Genomic DNA, 16,847 nt, shown 5'->3' with positions numbered 1-16,847 from the left:
AAATATTGCGTGCCTTCCAAAGGGCGTCTTTAAAACAGTTAATCATACACCAACATATACAATACTGTTGAGGGGTCGGACATTTAAAAAGGCCATATAAAACATATTCATGGTTAAAATCTCTTAAACCGCAAGTCCATTTTAAAAGAATCCCAACTTTGTGCCAAAGTTCCTGTGCAAATGGGCAATTCCACATAAGGTGCAAGGTGGTTTCGTCATTAACACATGAGTCTCTGGGGCATTTGGCTCTGGCCACCAGGCCTCTCCTGTGTTGAAACTCTCTGGTGGGGAGGCACTGGTGGACCACCATCCATGCGATGTCCTTATGTCCATTTGCTAAGAATTTCCCGAAGACATTCTTCCAAACTTGCTTCGATCTCTCTTCTGAGAAATTTACTATGGGGGTCACATCTTCATTCCTCCTCAGAAAAGATAAAAGCTTCTTGCGGTCTTTAAAAATGTCCATATTAAAATCACCAAGGCTATAAAATCGAACAGTCTTTTCTAAGATTGCTTGGTGTTTGGGGGGGCATAGTAAAACAGGGGAATTCAACGACAACTTAAACCATCTTTTAAAAATCATCCCACAAGTATATTTTAAAAAATAACTTAGCGCACTATTACCATTAAAATGTTTGAAACAAAAGCAGAAATAATTTAAATACAAATAAATATGTAAATCGGGGACATCCCTTCCGCCGTTCATTTTATTCTTCCTCATTATTTCTCGCCTTAATTTTTCCATTTTGGAGTTCCATAAAAACATAAAGATCATCCTAGTCATTTTTTTAATTAAAACATCAGAGGGGGGGTACACCATAGCTATATACAGTATGAGGGGTAACAACACTGATTTTATAATTAAAATTTTCCCCTCCATTGTTAGGGACCTCAAACTCCAAAATGATATTTTCTTTGACATTTTTTCTATGACATTCTCCCAGCTTTGAGTTCCCACATTCTCCTCGTTAAAAACAACTCCAAGAATTTTTACATTGTCTCGTTTTATAGTGAGCTGCGGGAGTTGGGCGGTGTCCCAGGATCCCAAAGTCAGACATTCAGATTTATTTAAATTAAGTTTAAAACCGGATGCCTGGGAAAAAAAATCAATGCGCAACACCGCCCTCCGGAGGGAAGCAGGGTCCACGCACACAACCGTCACGTCATCCATGTAGCCAAAGACTCTCACATCACTGCCACCTCCGCCTGGAACAGGAACCCCTCTAATCACTTTGTCTTTCCTTATTGCGCTCAGCAGGGGCTCCATGGCGCAGATGAACAGGATGGGCGACAAGGGGCATCCCTGCTTCACTCCGGACTCAAGGGTAACTCCATCTGTTAAAAAGCCATTAAGAGAAATTTGACTAAAACAATTTTTATATAAAATCTTAATACAATTTAAAAGCATATTAGGGATACCCATTCTTTTTAAAACTCTAAAAAGAAATCTATGAGAGACTCTATCGAAAGCTTTTTCAAAATCTAGGGCTAAAAGAGCTACATTTTGACCCCGGTCTCTGGAATACCAAATTACATCCCTTAATACGTTTAAAACCTCTGAAATACTTCTGCCTGGTACACTACAAACCTGCTCAGGCTGGATTAGTTTGGCAATGACACTCCTGAGCCGGTCTGCAACCACCTTAGCAAGTACCTTGTAATCAACATTTAGGAGAGTTATGGGTCTCCAATTCGCTAGAGTACTGCGGTCACCTTTTTTATATATCAAAGACACCACTCCTCTCCTCCACGAAAATGGCAACTGTTCACAAATAAAAACTTCTTTAAAAAGCATAAAAAGGTCCTCTTTTAAAATGTCCCAAAAAGTAAGGTAAAATTCTACAGGTAGTCCGTCACACCCAGGTGCTTTACCCTTAGAGAAACTTTTAAAAACATAAAATAATTCCTCTAAAACAATATCGCGCTCTAAAAACTCCTGGTCTGTAAAATTTAACTTAAAATCGAGATCATTAAGAGCATCAGATAAAAAGGACTCATCTATACACTTTTTACTAAAAAGATGCTTATAAAAGTTAAAAGTAGCATTCAACATTCCCTGCATAGATGTTTCACCCTCTAGATTTGTGATCACTTCTCTTTTATCCATGACTTTTTTGAAGAAGAAGCGAGAGCACTTCTCCCCCTCCTCCAAGTGCTGCACTCTAGAGTTAAAAATAATCTCTTTCCCCTTTGTGTCTATGCAGTTCTGAATTTCAGTTTTTAGGCTAGCAATATCATCTCCCACCTCCACCCCTAGCTCTTTGAATTTAAAAAGTGTTTGTAGTTTGGTGTTAAGATCACTAAAACATCTTTTTTTCTCTCTAGCTTTACGTCTCCCTGCTTTTATAAAAAACATTCTGACTTTTTTTTTCAAATTTTCCCACCAGGTTACCATAGGGGCATCAGAAGGTTTTTGTCGCCGCCAGGCTTGATAGGCTTTACCAAAGTCTTGTCGAATCAGAGGGTCCTCCAGCAGGTAAGTACTTAGACGCCAGAGGCCCCTGTTGACCCTCTGTTCATCCCGGTATTCTAGATGCACCTCCAAGCCCTTATGGTCAGAAAATATATTTGATGTTAAAACACATTTAACAGGGTTAAAATCATCTGATAGGAAAATAAAATCGATCCTGGAGGACACCCCTCTTCCGGACCACGTATAACCAGGGTCCGTCGGCAGGAGTGACCTCCACGCATCGCATAATTTAAAATCAGTTATAAAATCTTTCAATAGATGACATGACTTATCCAATTTGCGTAAAGGGTCACCCCCTGCTCGTTGTTCACTAGCACAAAGACAATTAAAATCACCCCCTACGATCAGGGGAGATGACCCAGTACAGTACAATGGCAATATCCCAAATAAATTAATTCTCTCTTGCTTATCAGGGGGAGCATAAATATTCATTACACGTAGGGTAAAACCATTAAATTTAAAATGCACTAAAACCACTCTGCCTGGTACTATTTCTGTGACAGCATTTATAGTAATATTTCTCCCACAACAGAGGAAGCCCACCCCCGCTGACTTGTTGTCATTGGAGCCAGACCAGATGGAGGGCCCCAGTCTCCAATCTGTCTTGATATCATTATAATTTAGTGCATGTTGTATCCCGCATTCCTGTAATAAACATATGTCAAAGTCAGTGGTTTCTAAATACTTGAATAGAGCAGCCCTACGAACTGGGCTCTTTAATGACCTCACATTCAGTGAGACAAGTCTTAATGTGGGCATTCATAGGTCAGGGTGGTGGATCTTCCATGAGGACACCTGACTCAAAGCCCTGTATATCAAATTGCTCCAGGACATCCGGGCTAGAGGACCCAAACGACTCGATATTCTGTGAGCCGGCGGTTGCCCCCTCGTAGGTCACGGTTCCCAGCCACATTCCAGGAGACGCTGGGGCTTCGACATTCCGTCTCTTTTTCGGGGCAGACTCCACTAGGTCACTGGTGCAGTCCTCCTCTTCCTCCACCTCCTCCAGGGGGGGAGACTGGTCCATCAGGACAAGATCAGCAACACAGATTTCCTGATGTTCGCCACCTAGAAGCAAAGCCCCCTCATCTGGCTGGCTAATCGCCCTGGAAGATCCTGAGGCCATCGCTGCGTGGTCCCCTGTAGCCAACCGCACAGGGGCACCACCCTCCAGCCCAACAGGATCGGTATCGGGAACCATCGATACGGAGGATACCCTCCCAGAAGGAGGACCCCCCCGCTCCGGTCCATGCGAGGTCCGCCCATCGTTAAGGGACTTCGATGCAGGTGCCGCCCCAGAGGGGCCTCCGGCTCCCTGCTCCATCCCAGCCTTCTCGCCCTTCGAACCGCCCTCCGACGCCGGCCTGCCAGTGAAGACCGGTGGGCGCATCGGCTCAGCTTCAGAAGATGCAGCTTCTGCGTAGGTCCTGGTCCTGGTCCTGTTGGGGCATCCTCGGAACATGTGCCCCGCCTCACCGCAGAGATTACATTTCCTCCCAGCGGGACAGTCCTTCATTAAATGTCCGTAACAGCTGCAATTATTGCAGCGGTCTACTTTCCTGCCCGTGCAGGACGTTTGGGTATGACCCATTTGTCCACAGTTCCTGCAACATACTGGCATTCCAGGATAAAATAAGTAGCCTCTGCTCTTACCGATTACGAAGGTTGAGGGAGGGTGTAGCATTCCTCCCACTCCACTAAGGTCCCTCTTTAGACGGGCCATATACCTTCTCTTGCCGCACCAGAAGCCTACCGCGTTCTTCACAGTACCCAGGTATCTCAGATCATCACAATAGCGGGTAAGGTAGGTCGAGATGTCTGCAGCTTCCACAAAGGGGTTCGGGAAATGCACCACGATGGGGATCTCGTCATAAGCATACAAGAGACAAAAGGTTAGTCCATCCAATTCATCTAAGTAGTTTTTCTCGTTTACCTTTTGTACGAGTTGCTGACAGCATCCCTGGCTCTTGAAGGTGATGGTGTATGTCCCCTTGTACTCGTTGTCCTGGAAGCAGAATATGTCTTCCCGCCGAAACTCCAGAACTCCAAGAAGAATCCTATGGCAGATGTAGTCCAAATTCTTCTCCATCCTCGATGCTGCTCCAACTTCAATCCTCACGGTGTTCCGCATCCGGGCATCACCCGATGAATATGTGAGCGTTGCCGGCATCCTTCACTCAGGAACGTACCGACTCTTCTCTCTGAAAGGCGCAAGCCTTCATGGGATCTCTTCCCGTTGCTCCCGGACTAATCCTTCCTCCCAATAGCAGCAGGGGGGTTAAGTCCCTCCGAAGAGGAACGATCCCCCCAGGCCGAGAGAAAGGGTACCAAGAGCACCTCACAGGCAAGACCACACAGGTAAACCTGATAGATCGTGCCAAAAGGCCGAGAAGCGATAACCAGAATTGGTTTCAAACTACGGAGCCACCCAAGGATCCTGAAAAGTCCATTTGTGGAGATGAGCTCCTGGACTCCCGTTAAGAAGACATGTTGTCAACCTCTAGATCCCTTACATGCCTGCACTTTTCGGCTTGCTGCTGCTGCAATCCACGCGTTTTAGATCTGCATAACTCCACCTCTTTAAACACAGCACCTTCACCCCCTGCTGTTCCCACCCGCCTCAACACCGTTGGAAGGGAGGAGAACCAATTAAGGCGGGGGGTGGGGTGGAACGAGCAGCTGTCTACCCTTAGCAGGAGGGCTCCTGATTACATACCTCTCCTGCTGCTGCTGCTGCTGGCTGTCCAGCAGCAGACTGAAGGTGGCTGCTGCTGTGCACAGGTATATAAAGGCTCAGAGCCTATTATGACACGCGCAGCCAGCGTTCCATTGCCACATTCCATCTACTGCAGGCAGGATACCTGGCTGGCTGAATGTCGCTGAGAAGCTCACAGAGACCGCCATAAGCAACAGTTTAACAGAATGCCACAGACTAATCAACCAAACTTTTTGGGTTGGGTTCTCTTTTATAGTCTGCAGGCATTAAATGAAAGAAGTCAGTGTTCCAGCAGAAGGAGACAACGTTTCAGAAAAGGCATTGTAGCAAACCAAAAAAGAAATTTTAAGCGCAGCAGAGTAACCAGCGCACATACCTGTTAGCTCAGGTGAGTTTAAAAGGCTGCTGTTGATAACAAGGGCATTTGCTAAATAGATGGTGTGTGTGCAACAATATACTGAAAGGTCAATTATATTGTGCAGCTTATCTCACCACCTGTAGTTATTTAGGTGAAAGCTCCAAAATGCTTGCCTAATATGTCTGTTTATCCAAAAGGAAGTAAAAAGGGAGAGCTAGAAAGATAGCATTGCATCACATTACATGGCAATGCAATGCACAGTTGCTGAAGTTGAACCAAAATGAGCTTGTAATCTGGCTTCTGCAACTTTGAACATGAAAAATCCAATGAGGAGAAGAAAAGCAAAGCCAAAGAGTCCATCCCAAAATCCGACAAACAAGCAAAATGAACAAAAAACATTGAATTCAATTCTTTCTGATTTTAGAAACTGCATTAAAGAAGGGGTGCACCGGTCCTGGAGATACTGCAATACCAGGTCAATGCGTGGAGTGGACAGAGCAAGCTCTTTTTCCATCTCCCTGTTCTAAAAATCCATTTAATATATGGTCCCCAGATAGGGGACGTATCAGATATTAAACTGATAAGAACAGATACTACACTTGATCTTAGCCAAAAGGCCGAGAAGCGATAACCAGAATTGGTTTCAAACTACGGAGCCACCCAAGGATCCTGAAAAGTCCATTTGTGGAGATGAGCTCCTGGACTCCCGTTAAGAAGACATGTTGTCAACCTCTAGATCCCTTACATGCCTGCACTTTTCGGCTTGCTGCTGCTGCAATCCACGCGTTTTAGATCTGCATAACTCCACCTCTTTAAACACAGCACCTTCACCCCCTGCTGTTCCCACCCGCCTCAACACCGTTGGAAGGGAGGAGAACCAATTAAGGCGGGGGGTGGGGTGGAACAAGCAGCTGTCTACCCTTAGCAGGAGGGCTCCTGATTACATACCTCTCCTGCTGCTGCTGCTGCTGGCTGTCCAGCAGCAGACTGAAGGTGGCTGCTGCTGTGCACAGGTATATAAAGGCTCAGAGCCTATTATGACACGCGCAGCCAGCGTTCCATTGCCACATTCCATCTACTGCAGGCAGGATACCTGGCTGGCTGAATGTCGCTGAGAAGCTCACAGAGACCGCCATAAGCAACAGTTTAACAGAATGCCACAGACTAATCAACCAAACTTTTTGGGTTGGGTTCTCTTTTATAGTCTGCAGGCATTAAATGAAAGAAGTCAGTGTTCCAGCAGAAGGAGACAACGTTTCAGAAAAGGCATTGTAGCAAACCAAAAAAGAAATTTTAAGCGCAGCAGAGTAACCAGCGCACATACCTGTTAGCTCAGGTGAGTTTAAAAGGCTGCTGTTGATAACAAGGGCATTTGCTAAATAGATGGTGTGTGTGCAACAATATACTGAAAGGTCAATTATATTGTGCAGCTTATCTCACCACCTGTAGTTATTTAGGTGAAAGCTCCAAAATGCTTGCCTAATATGTCTGTTTATCCAAAAGGAAGTAAAAAGGGAGAGCTAGAAAGATAGCATTGCATCACATTACATGGCAATGCAATGCACAGTTGCTGAAGTTGAACCAAAATGAGCTTGTAATCTGGCTTCTGCAACTTTGAACATGAAAAATCCAATGAGGAGAAGAAAAGCAAAGCCAAAGAGTCCATCCCAAAATCCGACAAACAAGCAAAATGAACAAAAAACATTGAATTCAATTCTTTCTGATTTTAGAAACTGCATTAAAGAAGGGGTGCACCGGTCCTGGAGATACTGCAATACCAGGTCAATGCGTGGAGTGGACAGAGCAAGCTCTTTTTCCATCTCCCTGTTCTAAAAATCCATTTAATATATGGTCCCCAGATAGGGGACGTATCAGATATTAAACTGATAAGAACAGATACTACACTTGATCTTAGCCAAAAGGCCGAGAAGCGATAACCAGAATTGGTTTCAAACTACGGAGCCACCCAAGGATCCTGAAAAGTCCATTTGTGGAGATGAGCTCCTGGACTCCCGTTAAGAAGACATGTTGTCAACCTCTAGATCCCTTACATGCCTGCACTTTTCGGCTTGCTGCTGCTGCAATCCACGCGTTTTAGATCTGCATAACTCCACCTCTTTAAACACAGCACCTTCACCCCCTGCTGTTCCCACCCGCCTCAACACCGTTGGAAGGGAGGAGAACCAATTAAGGCGGGGGGTGGGGTGGAACGAGCAGCTGTCTACCCTTAGCAGGAGGGCTCCTGATTACATACCTCTCCTGCTGCTGCTGCTGCTGGCTGTCCAGCAGCAGACTGAAGGTGGCTGCTGCTGTGCACAGGTATATAAAGGCTCAGAGCCTATTATGACACGCGCAGCCAGCGTTCCATTGCCACATTCCATCTACTGCAGGCAGGATACCTGGCTGGCTGAATGTCGCTGAGAAGCTCACAGAGACCGCCATAAGCAACAGTTTAACAGAATGCCACAGACTAATCAACCAAACTTTTTGGGTTGGGTTCTCTTTTATAGTCTGCAGGCATTAAATGAAAGAAGTCAGTGTTCCAGCAGAAGGAGACAACGTTTCAGAAAAGGCATTGTAGCAAACCAAAAAAGAAATTTTAAGCGCAGCAGAGTAACCAGCGCACATACCTGTTAGCTCAGGTGAGTTTAAAAGGCTGCTGTTGATAACAAGGGCATTTGCTAAATAGATGGTGTGTGTGCAACAATATACTGAAAGGTCAATTATATTGTGCAGCTTATCTCACCACCTGTAGTTATTTAGGTGAAAGCTCCAAAATGCTTGCCTAATATGTCTGTTTATCCAAAAGGAAGTAAAAAGGGAGAGCTAGAAAGATAGCATTGCATCACATTACATGGCAATGCAATGCACAGTTGCTGAAGTTGAACCAAAATGAGCTTGTAATCTGGCTTCTGCAACTTTGAACATGAAAAATCCAATGAGGAGAAGAAAAGCAAAGCCAAAGAGTCCATCCCAAAATCCGACAAACAAGCAAAATGAACAAAAAACATTGAATTCAATTCTTTCTGATTTTAGAAACTGCATTAAAGAAGGGGTGCACCGGTCCTGGAGATACTGCAATACCAGGTCAATGCGTGGAGTGGACAGAGCAAGCTCTTTTTCCATCTCCCTGTTCTAAAAATCCATTTAATATATGGTCCCCAGATAGGGGACGTATCAGATATTAAACTGATAAGAACAGATACTACACTTGATCTTAGCCAAAAGGTCGAGAAGCGATAACCAGAATTGGTTTCAAACTACGGAGCCACCCAAGGATCCTGAAAAGTCCATTTGTGGAGATGAGCTCCTGGACTCCCGTTAAGAAGACATGTTGTCAACCTCTAGATCCCTTACATGCCTGCACTTTTCGGCTTGCTGCTGCTGCAATCCACGCGTTTTAGATCTGCATAACTCCACCTCTTTAAACACAGCACCTTCACCCCCTGCTGTTCCCACCCGCCTCAACACCGTTGGAAGGGAGGAGAACCAATTAAGGCGGGGGGTGGGGTGGAACGAGCAGCTGTCTACCCTTAGCAGGAGGGCTCCTGATTACATACCTCTCCTGCTGCTGCTGCTGCTGGCTGTCCAGCAGCAGACTGAAGGTGGCTGCTGCTGTGCACAGGTATATAAAGGCTCAGAGCCTATTATGACACGCGCAGCCAGCGTTCCATTGCCACATTCCATCTACTGCAGGCAGGATACCTGGCTGGCTGAATGTCGCTGAGAAGCTCACAGAGACCGCCATAAGCAACAGTTTAACAGAATGCCACAGACTAATCAACCAAACTTTTTGGGTTGGGTTCTCTTTTATAGTCTGCAGGCATTAAATGAAAGAAGTCAGTGTTCCAGCAGAAGGAGACAACGTTTCAGAAAAGGCATTGTAGCAAACCAAAAAAGAAATTTTAAGCGCAGCAGAGTAACCAGCGCACATACCTGTTAGCTCAGGTGAGTTTAAAAGGCTGCTGTTGATAACAAGGGCATTTGCTAAATAGATGGTGTGTGTGCAACAATATACTGAAAGGTCAATTATATTGTGCAGCTTATCTCACCACCTGTAGTTATTTAGGAGAAAGCTCCAAAATGCTTGCCTAATATGTCTGTTTATCCAAAAGGAAGTAAAAAGGGAGAGCTAGAAAGATAGCATTGCATCACATTACATGGCAATGCAATGCACAGTTGCTGAAGTTGAACCAAAATGAGCTTGTAATCTGGCTTCTGCAACTTTGAACATGAAAAATCCAATGAGGAGAAGAAAAGCAAAGCCAAAGAGTCCATCCCAAAATCCGACAAACAAGCAAAATGAACAAAAAACATTGAATTCAATTCTTTCTGATTTTAGAAACTGCATTAAAGAAGGGGTGCACCGGTCCTGGAGATACTGCAATACCAGGTCAATGCGTGGAGTGGACAGAGCAAGCTCTTTTTCCATCTCCCTGTTCTAAAAATCCATTTAATATATGGTCCCCAGATAGGGGACGTATCAGATATTAAACTGATAAGAACAGATACTACACTTGATCTTAGCCAAAAGGCCGAGAAGCGATAACCAGAATTGGTTTCAAACTACGGAGCCACCCAAGGATCCTGAAAAGTCCATTTGTGGAGATGAGCTCCTGGACTCCCGTTAAGAAGACATGTTGTCAACCTCTAGATCCCTTACATGCCTGCACTTTTCGGCTTGCTGCTGCTGCAATCCACGCGTTTTAGATCTGCATAACTCCACCTCTTTAAACACAGCACCTTCACCCCCTGCTGTTCCCACCCGCCTCAACACCGTTGGAAGGGAGGAGAACCAATTAAGGCAGGGGGTGGGGTGGAACGAGCAGCTGTCTACCCTTAGCAGGAGGGCTCCTGATTACATACCTCTCCTGCTGCTGCTGCTGCTGGCTGTCCAGCAGCAGACTGAAGGTGGCTGCTGCTGTGCACAGGTATATAAAGGCTCAGAGCCTATTATGACACGCGCAGCCAGCGTTCCATTGCCACATTCCATCTACTGCAGGCAGGATACCTGGCTGGCTGAATGTCGCTGAGAAGCTCACAGAGACCGCCATAAGCAACAGTTTAACAGAATGCCACAGACTAATCAACCAAACTTTTTGGGTTGGGTTCTCTTTTATAGTCTGCAGGCATTAAATGAAAGAAGTCAGTGTTCCAGCAGAAGGAGACAACGTTTCAGAAAAGGCATTGTAGCAAACCAAAAAAGAAATTTTAAGCGCAGCAGAGTAACCAGCGCACATACCTGTTAGCTCAGGTGAGTTTAAAAGGCTGCTGTTGATAACAAGGGCATTTGCTAAATAGATGGTGTGTGTGCAACAATATACTGAAAGGTCAATTATATTGTGCAGCTTATCTCACCACCTGTAGTTATTTAGGTGAAAGCTCCAAAATGCTTGCCTAATATGTCTGTTTATCCAAAAGGAAGTAAAAAGGGAGAGCTAGAAAGATAGCATTGCATCACATTACATGGCAATGCAATGCACAGTTGCTGAAGTTGAACCAAAATGAGCTTGTAATCTGGCTTCTGCAACTTTGAACATGAAAAATCCAATGAGGAGAAGAAAAGCAAAGCCAAAGAGTCCATCCCAAAATCCGACAAACAAGCAAAATGAACAAAAAACATTGAATTCAATTCTTTCTGATTTTAGAAACTGCATTAAAGAAGGGGTGCACCGGTCCTGGAGATACTGCAATACCAGGTCAATGCGTGGAGTGGACAGAGCAAGCTCTTTTTCCATCTCCCTGTTCTAAAAATCCATTTAATATATGGTCCCCAGATAGGGGACGTATCAGATATTAAACTGATAAGAACAGATACTACACTTGATCTTAGCCAAAAGGCCGAGAAGCGATAACCAGAATTGGTTTCAAACTACGGAGCCACCCAAGGATCCTGAAAAGTCCATTTGTGGAGATGAGCTCCTGGACTCCCGTTAAGAAGACATGTTGTCAACCTCTAGATCCCTTACATGCCTGCACTTTTCGGCTTGCTGCTGCTGCAATCCACGCGTTTTAGATCTGCATAACTCCACCTCTTTAAACACAGCACCTTCACCCCCTGCTGTTCCCACCCGCCTCAACACCGTTGGAAGGGAGGAGAACCAATTAAGGCGGGGGGTGGGGTGGAACGAGCAGCTGTCTACCCTTAGCAGGAGTGCTCCTGATTACATACCTCTCCTGCTGCTGCTGCTGCTGGCTGTCCAGCAGCAGACTGAAGGTGGCTGCTGCTGTGCACAGGTATATAAAGGCTCAGAGCCTATTATGACACGCGCAGCCAGCGTTCCATTGCCACATTCCATCTACTGCAGGCAGGATACCTGGCTGGCTGAATGTCGCTGAGAAGCTCACAGAGACCGCCATAAGCAACAGTTTAACAGAATGCCACAGACTAATCAACCAAACTTTTTGGGTTGGGTTCTCTTTTATAGTCTGCAGGCATTAAATGAAAGAAGTCAGTGTTCCAGCAGAAGGAGACAACGTTTCAGAAAAGGCATTGTAGCAAACCAAAAAAGAAATTTTAAGCGCAGCAGAGTAACCAGCGCACATACCTGTTAGCTCAGGTGAGTTTAAAAGGCTGCTGTTGATAACAAGGGCATTTGCTAAATAGATGGTGTGTGTGCAACAATATACTGAAAGGTCAATTATATTGTGCAGCTTATCTCACCACCTGTAGTTATTTAGGTGAAAGCTCCAAAATGCTTGCCTAATATGTCTGTTTATCCAAAAGGAAGTAAAAAGGGAGAGCTAGAAAGATAGCATTGCATCACATTACATGGCAATGCAATGCACAGTTGCTGAAGTTGAACCAAAATGAGCTTGTAATCTGGCTTCTGCAACTTTGAACATGAAAAATCCAATGAGGAGAAGAAAAGCAAAGCCAAAGAGTCCATCCCAAAATCCGACAAACAAGCAAAATGAACAAAAAACATTGAATTCAATTCTTTCTGATTTTAGAAACTGCATTAAAGAAGGGGTGCACCGGTCCTGGAGATACTGCAATACCAGGTCAATGCGTGGAGTGGACAGAGCAAGCTCTTTTTCCATCTCCCTGTTCTAAAAATCCATTTAATATATGGTCCCCAGATAGGGGACGTATCAGATATTAAACTGATAAGAACAGATACTACACTTGATCTTAGCCAAAAGGCCGAGAAGCGATAACCAGAATTGGTTTCAAACTACGGAGCCACCCAAGGATCCTGAAAAGTCCATTTGTGGAGATGAGCTCCTGGACTCCCGTTAAGAAGACATGTTGTCAACCTCTAGATCCCTTACATGCCTGCACTTTTCGGCTTGCTGCTGCTGCAATCCACGCGTTTTAGATCTGCATAACTCCACCTCTTTAAACACAGCACCTTCACCCCCTGCTGTTCCCACCCGCCTCAACACCGTTGGAAGGGAGGAGAACCAATTAAGGCGGGGGGTGGGGTGGAACGAGCAGCTGTCTACCCTTAGCAGGAGGGCTCCTGATTACATACCTCTCCTGCTGCTGCTGCTGCTGGCTGTCCAGCAGCAGACTGAAGGTGGCTGCTGCTGTGCACAGGTATATAAAGGCTCAGAGCCTATTATGACACGCGCAGCCAGCGTTCCATTGCCACATTCCATCTACTGCAGGCAGGATACCTGGCTGGCTGAATGTCGCTGAGAAGCTCACAGAGACCGCCATAAGCAACAGTTTAACAGAATGCCACAGACTAATCAACCAAACTTTTTGGGTTGGGTTCTCTTTTATAGTCTGCAGGCATTAAATGAAAGAAGTCAGTGTTCCAGCAGAAGGAGACAACGTTTCAGAAAAGGCATTGTAGCAAACCAAAAAAGAAATTTTAAGCGCAGCAGAGTAACCAGCGCACATACCTGTTAGCTCAGGTGAGTTTAAAAGGCTGCTGTTGATAACAAGGGCATTTGCTAAATAGATGGTGTGTGTGCAACAATATACTGAAAGGTCAATTATATTGTGCAGCTTATCTCACCACCTGTAGTTATTTAGGTGAAAGCTCCAAAATGCTTGCCTAATATGTCTGTTTATCCAAAAGGAAGTAAAAAGGGAGAGCTAGAAAGATAGCATTGCATCACATTACATGGCAATGCAATGCACAGTTGCTGAAGTTGAACCAAAATGAGCTTGTAATCTGGCTTCTGCAACTTTGAACATGAAAAATCCAATGAGGAGAAGAAAAGCAAAGCCAAAGAGTCCATCCCAAAATCCGACAAACAAGCAAAATGAACAAAAAACATTGAATTCAATTCTTTCTGATTTTAGAAACTGCATTAAAGAAGGGGTGCACCGGTCCTGGAGATACTGCAATACCAGGTCAATGCGTGGAGTGGACAGAGCAAGCTCTTTTTCCATCTCCCTGTTCTAAAAATCCATTTAATATATGGTCCCCAGATAGGGGACGTATCAGATATTAAACTGATAAGAACAGATACTACACTTGATCTTAGCCAAAAGGCCGAGAAGCGATAACCAGAATTGGTTTCAAACTACGGAGCCACCCAAGGATCCTGAAAAGTCCATTTGTGGAGATGAGCTCCTGGACTCCCGTTAAGAAGACATGTTGTCAACCTCTAGATCCCTTACATGCCTGCACTTTTCGGCTTGCTGCTGCTGCAATCCACGCGTTTTAGATCTGCATAACTCCACCTCTTTAAACACAGCACCTTCACCCCCTGCTGTTCCCACCCGCCTCAACACCGTTGGAAGGGAGGAGAACCAATTAAGGCGGGGGGTGGGGTGGAACGAGCAGCTGTCTACCCTTAGCAGGAGGGCTCCTGATTACATACCTCTCCTGCTGCTGCTGCTGCTGGCTGTCCAGCAGCAGACTGAAGGTGGCTGCTGCTGTGCACAGGTATATAAAGGCTCAGAGCCTATTATGACACGCGCAGCCAGCGTTCCATTGCCACATTCCATCTACTGCAGGCAGGATACCTGGCTGGCTGAATGTCGCTGAGAAGCTCACAGAGACCGCCATAAGCAACAGTTTAACAGAATGCCACAGACTAATCAACCAAACTTTTTGGGTTGGGTTCTCTTTTATAGTCTGCAGGCATTAAATGAAAGAAGTCAGTGTTCCAGCAGAAGGAGACAACGTTTCAGAAAAGGCATTGTAGCAAACCAAAAAAGAAATTTTAAGCGCAGCAGAGTAACCAGCGCACATACCTGTTAGCTCAGGTGAGTTTAAAAGGCTGCTGTTGATAACAAGGGCATTTGCTAAATAGATGGTGTGTGTGCAACAATATACTGAAAGGTCAATTATATTGTGCAGCTTATCTCACCACCTGTAGTTATTTAGGTGAAAGCTCCAAAATGCTTGCCTAATATGTCTGTTTATCCAAAAGGAAGTAAAAAGGGAGAGCTAGAAAGATAGCATTGCATCACATTACATGGCAATGCAATGCACAGTTGCTGAAGTTGAACCAAAATGAGCTTGTAATCTGGCTTCTGCAACTTTGAACATGAAAAATCCAATGAGGAGAAGAAAAGCAAAGCCAAAGAGTCCATCCCAAAATCCGACAAACAAGCAAAATGAACAAAAAACATTGAATTCAATTCTTTCTGATTTTAGAAACTGCATTAAAGAAGGGGTGCACCGGTCCTGGAGATACTGCAATACCAGGTCAATGCGTGGAGTGGACAGAGCAAGCTCTTTTTCCATCTCCCTGTTCTAAAAATCCATTTAATATATGGTCCCCAGATAGGGGACGTATCAGATATTAAACTGATAAGAACAGATACTACACTTGATCTTAGCCAAAAGGCCGAGAAGCGATAACCAGAATTGGTTTCAAACTACGGAGCCACCCAAGGATCCTGAAAAGTCCATTTGTGGAGATGAGCTCCTGGACTCCCGTTAAGAAGACATGTTGTCAACCTCTAGATCCCTTACATGCCTGCACTTTTCGGCTTGCTGCTGCTGCAATCCACGCGTTTTAGATCTGCATAACTCCACCTCTTTAAACACAGCACCTTCACCCCCTGCTGTTCCCACCCGCCTCAACACCGTTGGAAGGGAGGAGAACCAATTAAGGCGGGGGGTGGGGTGGAACGAGCAGCTGTCTACCCTTAGCAGGAGTGCTCCTGATTACATACCTCTCCTGCTGCTGCTGCTGCTGGCTGTCCAGCAGCAGACTGAAGGTGGCTGCTGCTGTGCACAGGTATATAAAGGCTCAGAGCCTATTATGACACGCGCAGCCAGCGTTCCATTGCCACATTCCATCTACTGCAGGCAGGATACCTGGCTGGCTGAATGTCGCTGAGAAGCTCACAGAGACCGCCATAAGCAACAGTTTAACAGAATGCCACAGACTAATCAACCAAACTTTTTGGGTTGGGTTCTCTTTTATAGTCTGCAGGCATTAAATGAAAGAAGTCAGTGTTCCAGCAGAAGGAGACAACGTTTCAGAAAAGGCATTGTAGCAAACCAAAAAAGAAATTTTAAGCGCAGCAGAGTAACCAGCGCACATACCTGTTAGCTCAGGTGAGTTTAAAAGGCTGCTGTTGATAACAAGGGCATTTGCTAAATAGATGGTGTGTGTGCAACAATATACTGAAAGGTCAATTATATTGTGCAGCTTATCTCACCACCTGTAGTTATTTAGGTGAAAGCTCCAAAATGCTTGCCTAATATGTCTGTTTATCCAAAAGGAAGTAAAAAGGGAGAGCTAGAAAGATAGCATTGCATCACATTACATGGCAATGCAATGCACAGTTGCTGAAGTTGAACCAAAATGAGCTTGTAATCTGGCTTCTGCAACTTTGAACATGAAAAATCCAATGAGGAGAAGAAAAGCAAAGCCAAAGAGTCCATCCCAAAATCCGACAAACAAGCAAAATGAACAAAAAACATTGAATTCAATTCTTTCTGATTTTAGAAACTGCATTAAAGAAGGGGTGCACCGGTCCTGGAGATACTGCAATACCAGGTCAATGCGTGGAGTGGACAGAGCAAGCTCTTTTTCCATCTCCCTGTTCTAAAAATCCATTTAATATATGGTCCCCAGATAGGGGACGTATCAGATATTAAACTGATAAGAACAGATACTACACTTGATCTTAGCCAAAAGGCCGAGAAGCGATAACCAGAATTGGTTTCAAACTACGGAGCCACCCAAGGATCCTGAAAAGTCCATTTGTGGAGATGAGCTCCTGGACTCCCTTTAAGAAGACATGTTGTCAACCTCTAGATCCCTTACATGCCTGCACTTTTCGGCTTGCTGCTGCTGCAATCCACGCGTTTTAGATCTGCATAACTCCACCTCTTTAAACACAGCACCTTCACCCCCTGCTGTTCCCACCCGCC

General features: G+C 45.0%; 9 non-coding genes across 9 annotated transcripts; all 9 read right to left on the bottom strand.

Moving 5' to 3' along the window:
* Positions 1–5,985: 5,985 nt before the first annotated feature.
* Positions 5,986–6,176, bottom strand: LOC141178024 (U2 spliceosomal RNA). Its single transcript, XR_012254476.1, has one exon. It is a non-coding gene; the product is annotated as a U2 spliceosomal RNA (small nuclear RNA).
* Positions 6,177–7,291: 1,115 nt separating this feature from the next.
* On the bottom strand, positions 7,292–7,482 carry LOC141178012 (U2 spliceosomal RNA). The gene has a single exon (XR_012254475.1). It is a non-coding gene; the product is annotated as a U2 spliceosomal RNA (small nuclear RNA).
* A 1,115-nt stretch (positions 7,483–8,597) lies between these two features.
* Positions 8,598–8,788, bottom strand: LOC141177610 (U2 spliceosomal RNA). The gene has a single exon (XR_012254189.1). It is a non-coding gene; the product is annotated as a U2 spliceosomal RNA (small nuclear RNA).
* A 1,115-nt stretch (positions 8,789–9,903) lies between these two features.
* LOC141178000 (U2 spliceosomal RNA) lies at positions 9,904–10,094 on the bottom strand. Its single transcript, XR_012254474.1, has one exon. It is a non-coding gene; the product is annotated as a U2 spliceosomal RNA (small nuclear RNA).
* Positions 10,095–11,209: 1,115 nt separating this feature from the next.
* LOC141177987 (U2 spliceosomal RNA) lies at positions 11,210–11,400 on the bottom strand. The gene has a single exon (XR_012254467.1). It is a non-coding gene; the product is annotated as a U2 spliceosomal RNA (small nuclear RNA).
* Positions 11,401–12,515: 1,115 nt separating this feature from the next.
* On the bottom strand, positions 12,516–12,706 carry LOC141177975 (U2 spliceosomal RNA). The gene has a single exon (XR_012254459.1). It is a non-coding gene; the product is annotated as a U2 spliceosomal RNA (small nuclear RNA).
* A 1,115-nt stretch (positions 12,707–13,821) lies between these two features.
* Positions 13,822–14,012, bottom strand: LOC141177963 (U2 spliceosomal RNA). The gene has a single exon (XR_012254454.1). It is a non-coding gene; the product is annotated as a U2 spliceosomal RNA (small nuclear RNA).
* Positions 14,013–15,127: 1,115 nt separating this feature from the next.
* Positions 15,128–15,318, bottom strand: LOC141177951 (U2 spliceosomal RNA). The gene has a single exon (XR_012254446.1). It is a non-coding gene; the product is annotated as a U2 spliceosomal RNA (small nuclear RNA).
* Positions 15,319–16,433: 1,115 nt separating this feature from the next.
* Positions 16,434–16,624, bottom strand: LOC141177939 (U2 spliceosomal RNA). Its single transcript, XR_012254442.1, has one exon. It is a non-coding gene; the product is annotated as a U2 spliceosomal RNA (small nuclear RNA).
* Between the last annotated feature and the right edge of the window lie 223 nt (positions 16,625–16,847).

Source organism: Phyllobates terribilis, unplaced genomic scaffold, assembly GCF_046119375.1.
Source record: "Phyllobates terribilis strain yellow unplaced genomic scaffold, ASM4611937v1 Scaffold_27__1_contigs__length_16484149, whole genome shotgun sequence".
NCBI lineage: Eukaryota > Metazoa > Chordata > Amphibia > Anura > Dendrobatidae > Phyllobates > Phyllobates terribilis.
The sequence above is the reverse complement of the archived record's forward strand: the minus strand, read 5'-3'. Positions and strand labels throughout refer to the sequence as shown.